The sequence below is a fragment of the Lissotriton helveticus genome, chromosome 1_1, assembly GCF_964261635.1.
Source record: "Lissotriton helveticus chromosome 1_1, aLisHel1.1, whole genome shotgun sequence".
Classification (NCBI taxonomy): Eukaryota; Metazoa; Chordata; class Amphibia; order Caudata; family Salamandridae; genus Lissotriton; species Lissotriton helveticus.
This window is the reverse complement of record NC_136057.1, coordinates 1,404,534,646-1,404,551,799: the sequence shown is the minus strand read 5'-3', so window position 1 is coordinate 1,404,551,799 and position 17,154 is coordinate 1,404,534,646. Positions and strand designations below refer to the sequence as shown.

The 17,154-nt window shown below is 51.8% G+C and overlaps 1 protein-coding gene across 50 annotated transcripts in view; it reads left to right on the top strand.

Annotated features, from left to right (window-relative positions):
- The window catches only part of NFIX (nuclear factor I X), a 5,476,577-nt gene that overhangs the window by 2,677,046 nt on the left and 2,782,377 nt on the right, over window positions 1-17,154 (top strand). The gene's annotated exons all lie outside the window — the stretch shown is intronic.

The following is a 17,154-nucleotide window of genomic DNA, read 5'->3' as shown; positions in this document are numbered from 1 at the left end:
TAGATATTGCAGACCCTTCATGGCCTGCGACAGGTCCGCCACCCATTGGCCATTCCAGAGTGTCCCCAGCAATCGCCATATAGTCGATTTGTGTACATTCTAATAGAGGCCTGAGGTTTCTCCAAACATTTGCAGAATGTGAAAGAATCTGGAGTCCGATGCATGGGGATCTGTGAGAAAGAACATAATATCGTCTGCATATAAAGCAATAAGATCAGAAATTTCCATTGTCCATTCGAAGCCTCGGACCAGGGCTTCCCTATGGACCCAGATAGCCAGGGGTTCGAATGCCAATGCGTACAACAGGGAAGATAGAGGACATCCCTGTTTGATGTTACTTTTAACTATTGTTTGTACACTTAGCCTATGCCTCTGTGTTCGAATCTATCATTGTTGGTGCCTAGAACCAGACATCATGTCTCCCCTTCGCTCTGTAAAACTTAAACATGGTGGGAAAAAATAATTAAAGCCCCTAATCACCTAATTACTTTTCTTAAAAACTTCAAATGTGATTAAAAGAACTTACAGTTTTCAAATTGACATTTTAAATGCCATGACAAATCCAAACTTTAATTCTTCAATACCCGGCAAGAGATACCTCAAACACATATCTCAAAAACTACTGAATAGATTTTAACCTAAATAAAAAAGTATGTTCTTTGTGTTAAGTTCTACTTTCATGCAGGCTAGTGTAAATCTGTTTGGTGATTTTTGCTGTAGCATAAGCAACATTTCCCATGGGGGGCTACGATAGGAAAGGTATCCTTTTGTCCAGCTTTAACTTTGTTCCACTACAGAGATCTGCACAAACCCGGTATGATGAACCTTTGCCAATTTCACTAGTGGTGTGCAAACCTCTGTGCAAATTCATCACAGTGCAAAAGTAATTAACAATTCAAAAATGCATTTTCAATGAAAAAGTGCTGCTGACCCATAATTACAGAAGCACTTGCGCTAACTGTAATGCATATTTCCTACCAACTATCCATATCTTGCCCTTACTCCCATATACATTGCCACAACCTCTACAAATTGTAGGAAAACAAAAATGGTGTTTTGCTGTCAGATTCACATAAAATCCTGTCCCTATCCACTAGTTTCCGTAGTCCACTCTGCTGGTAATGAGTGTGTGGGTGACTGTTTTCCTGGCTTCAGGTGGCATCCTTTTAAAGGTCTTGCGTAGGATGCGGAGGGACTTGAAACAGGTGGAGGCGACGGCGTTGACCTGGCGAGTCATGGTGAGGGAGGAGTTTAGAATGATGCTGAGGTTCTGGGTGTGGTTCATTGACGTGGATGGGTTTCCGAGAGCGGAGGGCCACCAGGAACTGTACCACGTGGCGGGGAGGGTCCAAGGATGAGGACCTCTGTCTTGTCCGAGTTCAGTTTTAGGCCACTGTCGCTTATCCAGGCTGCAACGTCTTTATTCCTTCTTGGAAGCTGAATCTGGTGTCTTCTGGCTTCTTCGTGAGGGAGAGGATGAGCTGGGTGTCGCCGGCGTAGGATACAATGCTGAGCCCAAGCTGTCTGACGATGGCGGCGAGGCGGGCCATGTAGATGTTGAAGAGCATTGGGCTGAGCGATGATCCTTGGGGTACTCTGTAGTTGATCTCTGTGGGTTCTGAGAGCAAGGGTGGGCGCTGATCCGTTGGGTTCTGCTCGTGAGAAAGGAGCAGATCCAGTAGAGGGCGAGTCCTTGTATGCCAGCGTCGGGGAGTCTGGTTGCAAGAGTGCGGTGGGAGACGGTGTCAAAGGCAGTGGAGAGGTCTAGCAGGATGAAGGCCGCGGTGGGTCGCTGGTTGAGTAGCATGTGGATGTCGGTGTTGGCGAAGAGGGCAGTCTTGGTGCTGTGGTTGCTGCAGTATCCAGACGGGAAGGAGTCAAGTATGGCGTTCTCTTCGATAAAGGTGGTCAGTTGGGTGTTGACGAATTACTCAGTGACTTTGGCTGCAAAGGGAAGGAGAGAGATGGTAGTTTTTCAGGTCTGTCAGGTAAGCCGAGGGTTTCTTGAAGAGGGACTTGACCTCCGCCTGCTACCAGTCATCGGGGAAGATGCCGGCTTCGAAGGTGGCATTGATGGTGCGGCGTAGTTCGGGCACGATGGCGGTGGCAGCTCTGTGGAAGATGTTAGGCAGGCAGAGGTCCATGTGGGCTCCCGAATGGGTGCATTTCATAGTCGCAGTGGTGTCTTCGGTGGTGACCGGTGTCCAGGTGGTGATGGTGGGCTGGCTGTCATTGCTGGAGGGAAGGGTGGTTTCTGGAGTCTGTTCGCTGAAGTTGTCGTAGAGGTCCTAGCACTTTAGGTGGAAGGAGCCAAGTTTGTTGCAGAGGTCCTGCGACGGTGTGTTTTCCGTGGCTTCACTGGGAGGTTTGGTGAACTGCTGGATGATGTTGAAGAGTGCTTTTGAGTTACTGGCATGGGTGAGGATTTTCTTCCTGATGGTGGTTCTTATGAGTTGGTGGTATTCTGGCATGGCGTGCTTGTAGGTGGTCTGGTCTTTGGTTGTTTTGCTGTTTCTCCATTGTTTCTCGAGCCGTCTTCATGAGTGTCTAGCTTCCTGGAGGTTGGTAGTGAACCAGGTGGCCTTCAGAGGGCGTTGTCTGTTGAGGCGGCGGAGGGTAGCCAGTTTGAGGGGGAGTCGTGGATGAGGGTAAAGTTGAGGTCCTCTTCTGTGGCCTTGCTCCAGTTCCTTTGTGGCGGTCGCGGGGCGGGCTTGTGTGCGGTGGTGGTGCTGAAGGAAAAGTGTACGCAGTGGTGGTCTGTCCAGAGGGGCTGCGAAGTGTGGCTGATGTGGATGTTAGTCCCTCCTGCGAAGATGGGGTTGAGGATATGTCCTGCCTTGTTGGTGGGGGTGGTGACGACCTGCTTCAGTCCGAGGTTGTCCAGGAGGGGGCGGTGGAGTCTGGATCGCTGTGGTTGTCGAGGTGGAAGTTCAGGTCTACGATGAGTATGTAGGACCTAATTCAAAAAACAGGAATGAGCCTTTCCTACCACCAGCTAGGCAGACCAAGACAACTTTATAATTGGTATGCATGGGGGACCTCACACCTCTGGGCTTCGATGCTGCTGCACCATTATTAGCTACACTCCTGCTTTCATTCCCTGCAGCTTTCTACAGCTACATTCTCCATTGACCAATAAGACAATCACCACAGCTAATTACCCATGGATCCAAACCCATCTTTATCTTAACCCGTTCGGTGCTGATAACGGCTCCCGGCCGTCATGAGTTACGGTGGGCGTGTGCTGATGACGGCCGGGAGCCGTCATGACCACGCCCGCGATCGGAATGTGCCGCACAGGCGCAGAATTCCGGCCGCAGCCAGGGGGTTAAATATCAAGTGACGGAGACGCACTCTCAAAATTACCTTAAAGAAGTAAAAAAAAAAGTAACAGCCCCAAATGAAAGACTGTAATCTCCACACCCTCTGACAGTCACCCAGTCTTTCCAGAGCAGCTCTTCGTAGCCTGTGGACCATAGACCCCAGGGGTATGCAACACATTCTCAGTTGGTTTGCGGGCTAGAGTGCCTAGTGCTTGCCCAAGCTGCCTGGGTAGATTGGGGCCAAATGTTAGCAATAAAATGTAATTCAAAATTTGTAATTCGCTTTATTAAGAAAACTTATGTTAACATTTCTCACGTCTTACTTAATTTACTTCCCTTAGAAAATTTAGTTTTTCCAGCAGTTTTTTCATACTGCATATTAATCTTGTATTAGGCATGCTGTGGCTTGAGTCGCTCTTAGGTATTTCTTATGAGTCATGGACATAATTGAGAGGTTTGGAGTTGAGGCAGAAGGCAGTGGAGAGTTTCTCAAAATGCCTATCAGAGGGTCAAAAGTTGTTCAGACTACTTGAACAACCAATCCTTGGCCTCTCTGCAGAGAGCAATGGTGGCATGTGCCAACTGTAATTGTGATTATATGTTAAAGTCTATGAAGGAGGTACAGTGCTGCTGAAATATTGACGGGCAAAGTGCTCACAGTGAAATAGGTGTAATCTATTCTGTTATGTGTACAGGGGGCAAAGAGGGTACAAAAGAAGAAAGCAATGATGTGTGAAACATGAAAATTGAGGTTTTCAGAATAACGTGGGGATAAAAGTGATTGCTGGTACCTGGCTTTCAGTAGTGATTTAGTAGTGGTCCTCAGACGTCAAGCGGTTAACGGTTCTAGAGATGTATTGCTTGATTGGATGGTTAAATACTTCAACAAGATCCTGGCTTCCTCCATTCACCTTCTGCTTCAAGAATCTCTCTCTTCCGCTAAGTTCCGCATAAACTGAACATATCTCCGATATTAAATCTGTTAACTAGAGGATCCTTTTTCCTCTCCTAAAACATTGTTTTCTGGTGGCAGATGAATAATTTCTGAGTAACGGCCATACGGCGCTTTGTACATGCCTTGATTAGGCTGGTGCCTTTATCCTCAGACATACATTGGAAATTCCATCATGTCCTTTTTTCTGACTTCTTTCCCAGGGACAGTTGTTAGAAAGGCTTTTCATCCCTCAGGGAGTTGAATACTTGAAGTGTGTTTAATGGGATTAAGGCTGGTAGATTGTGTGTGTAATGCCTCGCATTATGCATGTGCAGTCAGATGGCCGCTATAAATACTAATCTGGCCCTTAAGATGGCAGCAGGCTTTCGTGCAGGCATTGCCTGAGGATCTTCACACTAGGCAACGCAGCGATATGAGCTTAGCCACCTTCTACTTAATTACACCTTTGGCATCTACACTTTATAGACCCTTTTTAGGTTTTGCTTTTGCTGTCTTGTGAAATCTCTTGCAAGCTCAAACAAAATAAAAGCTTAAAGGGGCCTTAGAGCCTGCCCATTACTTACCATTAGTTGTCTCCAACCTCACTCTTGTTTCCTTGTGTCTTTTTGGTTAGAGCATACTTGCCTCAGCTTCTCCTCCGGGGGCGCTGTGTGTGTGTGTGTGTGTCCTTGCTACGGAGCATGGACCAAGGCCAGTGCCCTGCCACTGGCAGCAGACTTCTTTCTGCAGGTACTTTTGTTTCATTTACTTTATGCTCTCTTATACAAATGCATGTGTCTGCAGTCTGTCCCGCCTCGCCGCTGTCTTTGTTTTTGCTTGCTCCCTCCTTTTTTCTACCATTGTCCATGCTCTTGCCACAACTTCCCGACCTGACCAGCTTAAAGCCCTACTAAAATTCCTTCTATTTTCGATCATGCCTTGTAGGGCGGAGGAAGCACTTGGCACTTATAATACATCCGAGAGGGAAATACAACCTAACTTTAATGTTAGTATTCAGCCTGTTTTAGAATATTCCCAAGTTTAACAAGTTAGGGAAGTGGTGTAGTTACATCGAAAGGAAGTGGTTAGAATCAATCACATTTAAGCTGGGTAAGCTTACAGCAGAGCCCATGTTCTGCAGCCAAGACAACAAACTTTAATACATAGTTCGTGGACATACTTTGTACAATCTAACAACATTAAATTATCGATAATGGGTTCCTGTCGACCCGAGTAACGCACTTCTTCATCCACCTATTGCGTCACGGTTCTCCGTGTTCTCCCTAACTCCCTTCAGTTTCCCCTGCGCGCTGGACACAGTTAAGCGGTGCGCAGGGAGTGGAGGCGCAGATGTTCGGCCGCAGCGCGCTCCCTTACCGACCTGCCGTGCTGGGCTCCCAGCAGCTGTGCGGCCATTTGCCGCCCAAAGTGGCGGTGTAAGGCAGGAGCCAAGCATGCATATTCATGAAGCGGAGGAGGCCGCGTGTGCGTGTCTGTGCGCGCGAGGACTGGGGGTGTTGGCACACAGGAGAGACAGCTGCACCAGCCTCTACAACACACACGCGGAGCGCGGGGGCCGCAGCTGTCGCTGCACGGACGCGAGCTCTCGAGCCGGGGTAGGCAAACAGGCGGAGCGACAGACGGCCGCCATACCGACCAGCCGGTTTGCTTGAACATGCGCACGGCGCTCCCGGAACGACTCTACGTTAAAAAAAAAAATAGAAATACTGTTTACTCCCGTGTTCTGAATCTGAAAGCGCACTGGCATTACTTTTAAAATGACTACACTGACTCAGCCATTTTTTTTGCGTCTGAGGTGCCTAAAGGTAATATACACATACAACTTTAAATGTAGCCTAATTAAGGCATGGAAGGCCGACAGGACAAGCCGTAAACAGTGTTTGCCTGTTTTCGACTTGTGCCGTCAAAGGTTCATAGTCACTTCAGGGCCACAGGAACCCCCCGCCCCCATAACAACATCCCGCAAATAACACACAGACACAAGTGTTAAGATTGGGAAAAATTGCTGCAGGTTTATTGTTACATACAACATTATGTAATCACGTTGGGTTATCTTACGGGCAATCCAAGGGCAGGCCGCATTCTCGCCACCTGCCCGCCTGATGAGCCAATCAGCACAGTGGCGAACCACCCCGCTGCTGATCATTATGGTAATAAACTACTCACGCCCCTTGCGGGGCGTATCTAAGCAACCCCCGGTTGCACAGGCCCACAACCGCCCGAAGGACTACTGGGGCGCCGTCTCGGATTCCTAGCCTCACATGAGGTTCTAGGTTAGGCTCTGGCACCCCTATGTGCCCGCTGAAGTACTGATTCGCACCTCTCTGTTTCCGGATTGCCCTGTAACTCCACCTGCAACGAAAAAGGAAAACACATTAAAACTCCCTCAGGAGCCCCCCCATAGCTGACACTCAGGGTTAGAGGTAGGGAGGGAAAGAGTGTCCCGACGTGTTCGACGCAACGTCCGGAGCGGCAAAGAGGCCACCACAACGGCCAGAGGAGGAGATATACCCTCTCCCTGCCAGCCCCGGACGTGCGTCATAGTTCCGCCCACCTCCACCGGGCAACCTGCCCTGAGGGGTGGCAACCATTAGCTGGGGGTCGGGGGCAGCCCTACGTGACTAAGGGCCCGCCCTCCTGATGGCCACCGGGTGGCCTCGGGCAGGCGCATTCATGACTCATTAGCCTGCTGGACTACTCTGTGTGACGTCTATGCTCATGGAGGAAGTAACCCTGCATTCTCCAGTGTTTAAATTAAAGGGTATAGGTACCAGAATGCACGTGGAAACCTAGATGGATACGCTGCTCACGCGTTGAATCGTAAACTTGAGAGCTCTGTGCTGTTGAATTATCTGAGCAGTAAGCAGATTCCCTCAGCACCCGTACAGTATCAGCACTCCAGACCGGACCATATGCGAGGACCACCTCCAAAATTACAGAAGAGTCCTTTCTCAAGCTTTGTCCAGAATGCCTTCTATCCAGACCACTTCAATGGCCCACACATCTAGGCGTCTGCAAGATTCCATCCTCCCTCAGCAGTTACTGCCTTGCTCCAGGTTGCTGCATACCTCACCCTGTTCATGACCCTTCAGTACTTCCCCTTTCATACCTTTATAGTTGTGCTTATTGCGTCCATGCTCCTGTTATGCTTTTTCCGTTGATCCACTTTTGGGCCGGTATTGGAAACTTATAAGGCACAAGCCAGAGGGGCTGCTTTGTATGGGGCGGAAATCTGGGGACATCGGCCCGTTGACTGTCTCTCTAAGATTGAGAATTCTTTTGCCAGACAACTCCTGGGTCTCTCCCAAAGCACACTATGCATGCCGCTTCAAATAGATCTTGGAGTTGGCCCGATTGCAGTAGAGGTCGCCCTCAGACCCTTGCTATACTGGCATCGCTTATGGAGCACTCCAGAATTATCTACTTATAGAGAGGAAGTGGTAAACACACCGGGAGCGAGCAAACTTCCATGGTTGGCCCATATTAAAAACTCCTTAATTGCTACGGGAATGGGTGATTTATGGGCTAGTGCACGGTACACTTCCTACTACGTGCTTTTACAAATAAATGGGGAGGCATTTTAAATAAGGACTGCCCGATATGTAATAATACACCGGAGACGGACCAACATGTATTCTTCTTTTGCGCCGCATACAAGAAAGCGAGACACCGATGGCTACTGCAGTTGTGCAGAAACCTCGGAATATCTCATTGCGCATAGGCTTTTAGGATATTAAAATATGACACTAGTATGCCTTCTGCATATTCAGTTTCTCGCTATCTGTTTTCAATGTGCTGTGCACGCCGAGCTATTTTAAAGACAGGGCTTGTAAAATCAACTCACCCCACTCCTCCTTTGAGATTGACTACCTTATAAATCTGATTTTACTATACCTTATGTGTTACAAATATGTACTTTTAAAATATTTATTGTATTTTAAACTTTCTAGGAACTTTTTAACTACATTACAATGGGCAGTGTTTTCGCCAATGGAGAACCTGAACTGTTTGAATTATGTCATATTTGTTTTTTTCCCTTTTTAGGGCTCGGGCCTACGTCACACTGCGTAGCAGTGTAGGCGGAGCCTAAGAGTCCTTGTGTGAGGGTCTCCGAAAAGCTACCTAACAGATTCCTGGCTGCTCGTGATTTTTTGTCCTTTTTTATGCCAGCTGCATTTCGATTGGCCTTCTCGTGCGTGTGTTTTAGGAAGAGAGCACGCAATAGGCCATAGGCGGTAGAGTAGCTCCGCCTATTGCATATTGTGTGCAGTCACGCGCACAAGAAGGCCATATTTCTTCAATTACCAGCTGTCAGGGGCCGTGGTAATTGTAGGCAGATGCTGGGCGCACGTTTCTTTTTTTTGTAATCCATTTCAAGGAGCTCTCCGTGTCAGCGCCTCTTTGTGTGTCTACGCTTTCCCCATCGCGTGCAGCACTCTACTCCCCCCTTCTGTTGTTACATGTGTACCTGCCTGTTGTGTTCTACCTACGATAACGAGGACGCCGTGTGCCTTGAACAGACGAACATTGTAAATACCCTTTCTACTAGCGTCTTTAAATGAGTTGTATTATTTCCTTTTAATAATTGTAGAATTGAATGAGCATAATGAAAGAATACTGGTGTTCTGTCTCAGTGACAGTAGGTGCTATCCCCCTCCCGTGGCATTAATGACTGTTAATTGCCTGCCGTGAATACAGGGTCCTGATCTGAAGGCGCATAACGAGTCCAGGGACAGTTAACATCTGCTAATGGGCAGCAGCGAGTGAACCATGAAGCCATTCGCCACAGTTCCCTTGATCTCACGCAACACTGGCAAATAAATACACGTAATCACTACTTCAGTCGGCTCGTCTGTGCCACGCCCACAGATCCCAGAATTTAGAGCCAAACAGTTGTCCCTGTGTGCGCAATAGCCGCGTTTTGATTGTCTGAGTCAATAGCTCTTGTGTATTTATCGTGACGGTTCATTACTGTCATTTGATTTAAACCCTTCCATGTTGATGATGGCCGGTAGCCGTCATGGCACACAGTGCTCGTGTGCTGATGACGGCTCCCGGCCGTCATGACCGCACCCGCGATCGGAATGTGCCGCATATGCGCAGAATCGCGGCCGCGCACAAGGAGTTAAGGATGGTCAGACTCACGAGGTCAGCGGCAAATAACGGTCAGTATAGCACTTTGCAATTGACTATAATTGTATGTTATTGTGCTGTTTCCAGTGATACCGGAAGACTGTAATTATGCACCCAGACTGGCGCAGCATATTTGTATTTAACTTTTATTCGATCTAAACTTGGAATACGTTTTAATATTTTTTTATCAGAGGACTGCTGCGCGGTGTTTAAAATGCAACGTTTGGCCTCACTGCTATCACTAAACATGTACAATTGAACCAGGTGATGGTGAGTACCTAAACTGTCCGTCATGCACAAACAGCACACAAAATGCATGCTTTCAGTGACGTGTAAAGGCGCATTGAGGCCTTCATGTCTGTTGGCATATTGTTTCCTGGCACTTCGCGAGAGTGACAGTGAGTGCAGAGTGAGTGCGAGAGTGACAGTGAGTGCAGAGTGAGCGCGAGAGTGACAGTGAGAGTGCAGAGTGAAAGTGAGTGCAGAGTGAGTGCGATAGTGACAGTGAGTGCAGAGTGAGTGCGAGAGTGAGTGTGAGTGCAGAGTGAGTGCGAGAGTGACAGTGAGTGCGAGAGTGACAGTGAGTGCAGAGTGAGTGCGAGAGTGACAGTGAGTGCAGAGTGACAGTGACAGTGAGTGCAGAGTGAGTGCGAGAGCGACAGTGAGTGCATAGTGAGTGCGAGAGTGACAGTGAGTGCGAGAGTGACAGTGAGTGCAGAGTGACAGTGAGTGCAGAGTGAGTGCATAGTGACAGTGAGTGCAGAGTGAGTCTGAGTGCAGAGTGAGTGCGAGAGTGACAGTGAGTGCAGAGTGAGTGCGAGAGTGACAGTGAGTGCAGAGTGAGTGTGAGAGTGCAGAGTGACAGTGAGTGCAGAGTGAGTGCAGAGTGACAGTGAGTGCAGAGTGAGTGCAGAGTGACAGTGAGTGCAGAGTGAGTGCGAGTGACAGTGAGTGCAGAGTGAGTGCGAGTGACAGTCGGTGCAGAGTGAGTGCGAGAGTGACAGTGAGTGCAGAGTGAGTGCGAGAGCCACAGTGAGTGCAGAGTGAGTGTGAGTGCAGAGTGAGTGCGAGAGCGACAGTGAGTGCAGAGTGAGTGCGAGAGCCACAGTGAGTGCAGAGTGAGTGTGAGAGTGACAGTGAGTGCAGAGTGAGTGCAGAGTGAGTGCGAGAGTGACAGTGAGAGTGCAGAGTGACAGTGAGTGCAGAGTGAGTGTGAGTGCAGAGTGAGTGCAAGAGTGACAGTGAGTGCAGAGTGAGTGTGAGAGTGACAGTGAGTGCAGAGTGACAGTGAGTGCAGAGTGACAGTGAGTGCAGAGTGAGTGCAGAGTGACAGTGAGTGCAGAGTGAGTGCATAGTGTGTGCCAGAGTGACAGTGAGTGCAGAGTGACAGTTAGTGCAGAGTGAGTGCAGAGTGACAGTGAGTGCAGAGTGAGTGCAGAGTGACAGTGAGTGCAGAGTGACAATGAGTGCAGAGTGACAGTGAGTGCAGAGTGAGTGCAGAGTGACAGTGAGTGCAGAGTGAGTGCGAGTGACAGTGAGTGCTAACGCACTCAATGCCGGCCGAAACCCCGACTGCTACCGAGCCACCCCGAAACGCACCCACGGACCCTTCACCTGCCAAGCCTGCAAGTTCACCTGTCTCCGGACCTGCACCGCACCCAAAAGACCAGGCACCAGCAACAACCACCTCAAGTGCATCCTGCTCAACACCCGCTCCGTCCACAGACACGCCGTCGAACTCTGGAACCTGCCCGACACAACATCACCAGACGTCGCCTTCCTCACGGAAACCTGGATGAACGCCTCCTCAGCACCCGACATCGCCATAGCCATCCCGAATGGATACAAGATCACCCGGAGGGACCGTGTCAACCAGACCGGAGGAGGCATCGCCATCGTCCACAGGAACACCATCCGCATCACGACCAACTCCGACGACACCTTCACGGCCGCCGAGCACCTCCACTTCCAGATACACACCGACCACAAGACCACCCTCAGAGGCACCCTCATCTACAGACCCCGGGACCACGCACCCAATTCAGCGAAGACATCGCAGACTTCATCAGCCCGCACGCCCTCCCCTCTGCCGACTACATCCTCCTAGGGGACCTCAACTTCCACCTGGAGAAAAACAACGACACCAACACCACCACCCTGCTGGACAACCTCACCAACCTCGGACTCAAGCAACTGGTGAACACCCCCACCCACTACGCCGGCCACACACTTGACCCCGTCTTCTCCTCCAGCAAGCACATTTCCTTCAGCCACTCCACCGGACTTCATTGGACGGATCACAGCTGCGTCCACTTCAGCTTCAGAAGAACCACGGCCCACCACCAACCGCAACAGGCTCCTCACAGGAGCTGGAGCAAGATCACCGCCGACCAGCTCACCACCTCCCTCAGCCTGAACCCTCCCGCCAGCACATCGGACCCCAATGAAGCAGCCCGCACCTTCACACAGTGGCTCACCAACTGCACCGACGACCTTGCACCACTAAAGAACCCTCCCAGCAGAACCGGCAGCAAGAAAGCCTCCTGGTTCACCGACGAACTCAAAACATCCAAGAAAAACTGCCGCACCCTTGAAAAAGCCTGGCGCCACGACCAGACCACAGAGAACATGACTGCCCTCAAGAACGCCACACGCAAACACCACCAGCTGATCCGCACCACCAAAAGGACAACATTCAAAGAACGACTGGACAACAACAGCAAGGAACTCTTCGGCATCGTCAAAGAGTTTTCCAACTCCAATGCCGGAAACAAAGACATCACACCCTCGCAAGACCTCTGCGACTCACTCGCCACCTTCTTCCACCGCAAAATCGCCGACATAGACAACAGCTTCGGCGCACAGACCACGCACCCAACAAACAAACCAACGCCCCCCCACCACCCTCTGCAACTGGACCCCGGTCAGCACCGAAGACACCACCCGCATGATGAACACCATCCACTCCGGATCACCAACCGACCCCTGCCCCCACTACGTCTTCAACAAGGCCGACTCCATCATCGCACCCCAACTCCGGGACATCATCAATGTCTCCTTCAACACCGCCACCTTCCCGGAGAGCTGGAAGCACGCTGAGCTCAGCGCTCTCCTGAAGAAACCAACAGCAGACTTCACTGACCTCAAGAACTTCCGCCCCATCTCGCTCCTCCCTTTTCCTGCCAAGGTCATCGAGAAGACCGTCAACAGACAGCTCGCCGCCTTCCTCGAAACTAACGGATCCCTCGACCCTTCGCAGTCCGGCTTCCGAGCCAACCACAGCACCGAGACCGCCCTCATCGCAGCCACCGACGACATCAGATCCCTGCTCGACAATGGGGAAACTGCTGCCCTCATCCTCCTGGACCTATCTGCGGCGTTCGACACTGTCTGCCACCGCACCCTAGTACAGCGCCTCAACAACATCGGAATCCAAGGAAAGGCGCTGGAGTGGATCATCTCGTTCCTCGCCGGAAGAACCCAGAGAGTCCGCCTCCCCCCGTTCAGGTCCAAGGCCACCGAAGTCATCTGCTGAGTACCACAAGGATCCTCACTCAGCCCCACCCTCTTCAACGTCTACATGAGCCCCATCGCAGCCATTGCACGCCAACACAACCTCAACATCATCTCCTACGCCGACGACACCCAGCTGATCCTCTCCCGAACCAACGACCCCGCCACCGCCAGAGCCAGCCTACACGAAGGGATGAAAGACGTCACCTAGTGGATGAAGAACAGCCGCCTGAAACTGAACTCAGACAAGATGGAAGTCCTCATCCTGGGCTCATCGCCCTCCGCCTGGGACGACTCCTGGTGGCCCCCTGCCATGGGCACCACCCCCAAGCCAACGGACCACGCGCGAAACCTGATCTTCATCCTGGACTCATCCCTCTCGATGACCAGAGAAGTCAACGCCGTATCGTCTTCGTGCTTCAACACCCTGCGCATGCTCCGTAAGATCTTCCGATGGATCCCCACCGAAACCAGGAAGACAGTCACCCAGGCACTCGTCACCAGCCGACTGGACTACGGGAACACCCTCTACGCGGGAACCACTGCCAAACTACAGAAAAGACTCCAGCGCATACAGACGCCTCCGCACGACTCATTCTGGACATCCCTCGCCACAGCCACATCACGACCCACCTGAGAGACCTGCACTGGCTCCCCATCAACAAGAGGATCATATTCAGACTTCTCACCCACGCACACAAGGCTCTCCACGACATGGGCCCGAAGTACCTCAACAGCCGCCTCACTTTCTACACACCCACCCGCCAGCTACAATCGGCCAGCCTCGCCCTCCCCGCCGTACCACGCATTCGCAGAGCCATGCTGGAGGAAGATCCTTCTCCTACCTGGCGGCCAAGACATGGAACTCCCTCCCCACCCACTTACGGCTGACCCAGGACCACCTCTCCTTCAGGAAACAACTCAAGATCTGGCTTTTCGAGCAGTAGCTGACCCCCCCCCCCCAGCGCCTTGAGACCCTACTGGGTGAGTAGCGCGCTCTACAAATTTGATGATTGATTGATTGATTGAGTGCAGAGTGAGTGCTAGAGCGACAGTGAGTGCAGAGTGAGTGTGATTGCAGTGTGAGTGCAGAGTGAGTGTGAGTGCAGAGTGAGTGTGAGAGCGACAGTGAGTGCAGAGTGAGTGCGAGAGTGACAGTGAGTGCAGAGTGAGTGCGAGAGTGACAGTGAGTGCAGAGTGAGAGTGAGAGTGCAGAGTGACAGTGAGTGCAGAGTGAGTGTGAGTGCAGAGTGACAGTGAGTGCAGTGTGTGCAAGTGACAGTGAGAGTGACAGTGTGAGTGCAGAGTGACAGTGAGTGCAGAGTGAGTGCGAGAGTGAGTGTGAGTGCAGAGTGACAGTGAGTGCAGAGTGAGTGCGAGTGACAGTGAGTGCAGAGTGAGTGCGAGAGCGACAGTGAGTGCAGAGTGAGTGTGAGTGCAGAGTGAGTGCGAGAGTGACAGTGAGTGCAGAGTGAGTGCAAGAGTGACAGTGAGTGCAGAGTGAGTGCGAGAGTGACAGTGAGAGTGCAGAGTGACAGTGAGTGCAGAGTGACAGTGAGTGCAGAGTGAGTGCAGAGTGACAGTGAGCGCATAGTGAGTGCGAGTGACAGTGAGTGCAGAGTGAGTGCGAGTGACAGTGAGTGCAGACTGAGTGCGAGAGCGACAGTGAGTGCAGAGTGAGTGCGAGAGCAACAGTGAGTGCAGAGTGAGTGTGAGTGCAGAGTGAGTGTGAGTGCAGAGTGAGTGTGAGTGCAGTGAGTGCGAGAGCGACAGTGAGGGCAGACTGAGTGCGAGAGCGACAGTGAGTGCAGAGTGAGTGCGAGAGCAACAGTGAGTGCAGAGTGAGTGTGAGTGCAGAGTGAGTGTGAGTGCAGAGTGAGTGTGAGTGCAGTGAGTGCGAGAGCGACAGTGAGTGCAGAGTGAGTGCAGAGTGACAGTGAGTGCAGAGTGAGTGCAGAGTGACAGTGAGCGCAGAGGGAGTGCCAGTGACAGTGAGTGCAGAGTGAGTGCCAGAGTGACAGTGAGTACAGAGTGACAGTGAGTGCAGATTGAGTGCAGAGTGACAGTGAGTGCAGAGTGACAGTGAGTGCAGAGTGACAGTGAGTGCAGAGTGAGTGCAGAGTGACAGTGAGTGCAGAGTGAGTGCGAGTGACAGTGAGTGCAGAGTGAGTGCGAGAGTGACAGTGAGAGTGCAGAGTGAAAGTGAGTGCAGAGTGAGTGCGATAGTGACAGTGAGTGCAGAGTGAGTGCGAGAGTGAGTGTGAGTGCAGAGTGAGTGCGAGAGTGACAGTGAGTGCGAGAGTGACAGTGAGTGCAGAGTGAGTGCGAGAGTGACAGTGAGTGCAGAGTGACAGTGACAGTGAGTGCAGAGTGAGTGCGAGAGCGACAGTGAGTGCATAGTGAGTGCGAGAGTGACAGTGAGTGCGAGAGTGACAGTGAGTGCAGAGTGACAGTGAGTGCAGAGTGAGTGCATAGTGACAGTGAGTGCAGAGTGAGTCTGAGTGCAGAGTGAGTGCGAGAGTGACAGTGAGTGCAGAGTGAGTGCGAGAGTGACAGTGAGTGCAGAGTGAGTGTGAGAGTGCAGAGTGACAGTGAGTGCAGAGTGAGTGCAGAGTGACAGTGAGTGCAGAGTGAGTGCAGAGTGACAGTGAGTGCAGAGTGAGTGCGAGTGACAGTGAGTGCAGAGTGAGTGCGAGTGACAGTCGGTGCAGAGTGAGTGCGAGAGTGACAGTGAGTGCAGAGTGAGTGCGAGAGCCACAGTGAGTGCAGAGTGAGTGTGAGTGCAGAGTGAGTGCGAGAGCGACAGTGAGTGCAGAGTGAGTGCGAGAGCCACAGTGAGTGCAGAGTGAGTGTGAGAGTGACAGTGAGTGCAGAGTGAGTGCGAGAGTGACAGTGAGAGTGCAGAGTGACAGTGAGTGCAGAGTGAGTGTGAGTGCAGAGTGAGTGCAAGAGTGACAGTGAGTGCAGAGTGAGTGTGAGAGTGACAGTGAGTGCAGAGTGACAGTGAGTGCAGAGTGACAGTGAGTGCAGAGTGAGTGCAGAGTGACAGTGAGTGCAGAGTGAGTGCATAGTGTGGTCCAGAGTGACAGTGAGTGCAGAGTGACAGTTAGTGCAGAGTGAGTGCAGAGTGACAGTGAGTGCAGAGTGAGTGCAGAGTGACAGTGAGTGCAGAGTGAGTGCGAGTGACAGTGAGTGCTAACGCACTCAATGCCGGCCGAAACCCCGACTGCTACCGAGCCACCCCGAAACGCACCCACGGACCCTTCACCTGCCAAGCCTGCAAGTTCACCTGTCTCCGGACCTGCACCGCACCCAAAAGACCAGGCACCAGCAACAACCACCTCAAGTGCATCCTGCTCAACACCCGCTCCGTCCACAGACACGCCGTCGAACTCTGGAACCTGCCCGACACAACATCACCAGACGTCGCCTTCCTCACGGAAACCTGGATGAACGCCTCCTCAGCACCCGACATCGCCATAGCCATCCCGAATGGATACAAGATCACCCGGAGGGACCGTGTCAACCAGACCGGAGGAGGCATCGCCATCGTCCACAGGAACACCATCCGCATCACGACCAACTCCGACGACACCTTCACGGCCGCCGAGCACCTCCACTTCCAGATACACACCGACCACAAGACCACCCTCAGAGGCACCCTCATCTACAGACCCCGGGACCACGCACCCAATTCAGCGAAGACATCGCAGACTTCATCAGCCCGCACGCCCTCCCCTCTGCCGACTACATCCTCCTAGGGGACCTCAACTTCCACCTGGAGAAAAACAACGACACCAACACCACCACCCTGCTGGACAACCTCACCAACCTCGGACTCAAGCAACTGGTGAACACCCCCACCCACTACGCCGGCCACACACTTGACCCCGTCTTCTCCTCCAGCAAGCACATCTCCTTCAGCCACTCCACCGGACTTCATTGGACGGATCACAGCTGCGTCCACTTCAGCTTCAGAAGAACCACGGCCCACCACCAACCGCAACAGGCTCCTCACAGGAGCTGGAGCAAGATCACCGCCGACCAGCTCACCACCTCCCTCAGCCTGAACCCTCCCGCCAGCACATCGGACCCCAATGAAGCAGCCCGCACCTTCACACAGTGGCTCACCAACTGCACCGACGACCTTGCACCACTAAAGAACCCTCCCAGCAGAACCGGCAGCAAGAAAGCCTCCTGGTTCACCGACGAACTCAAAACATCCAAGAA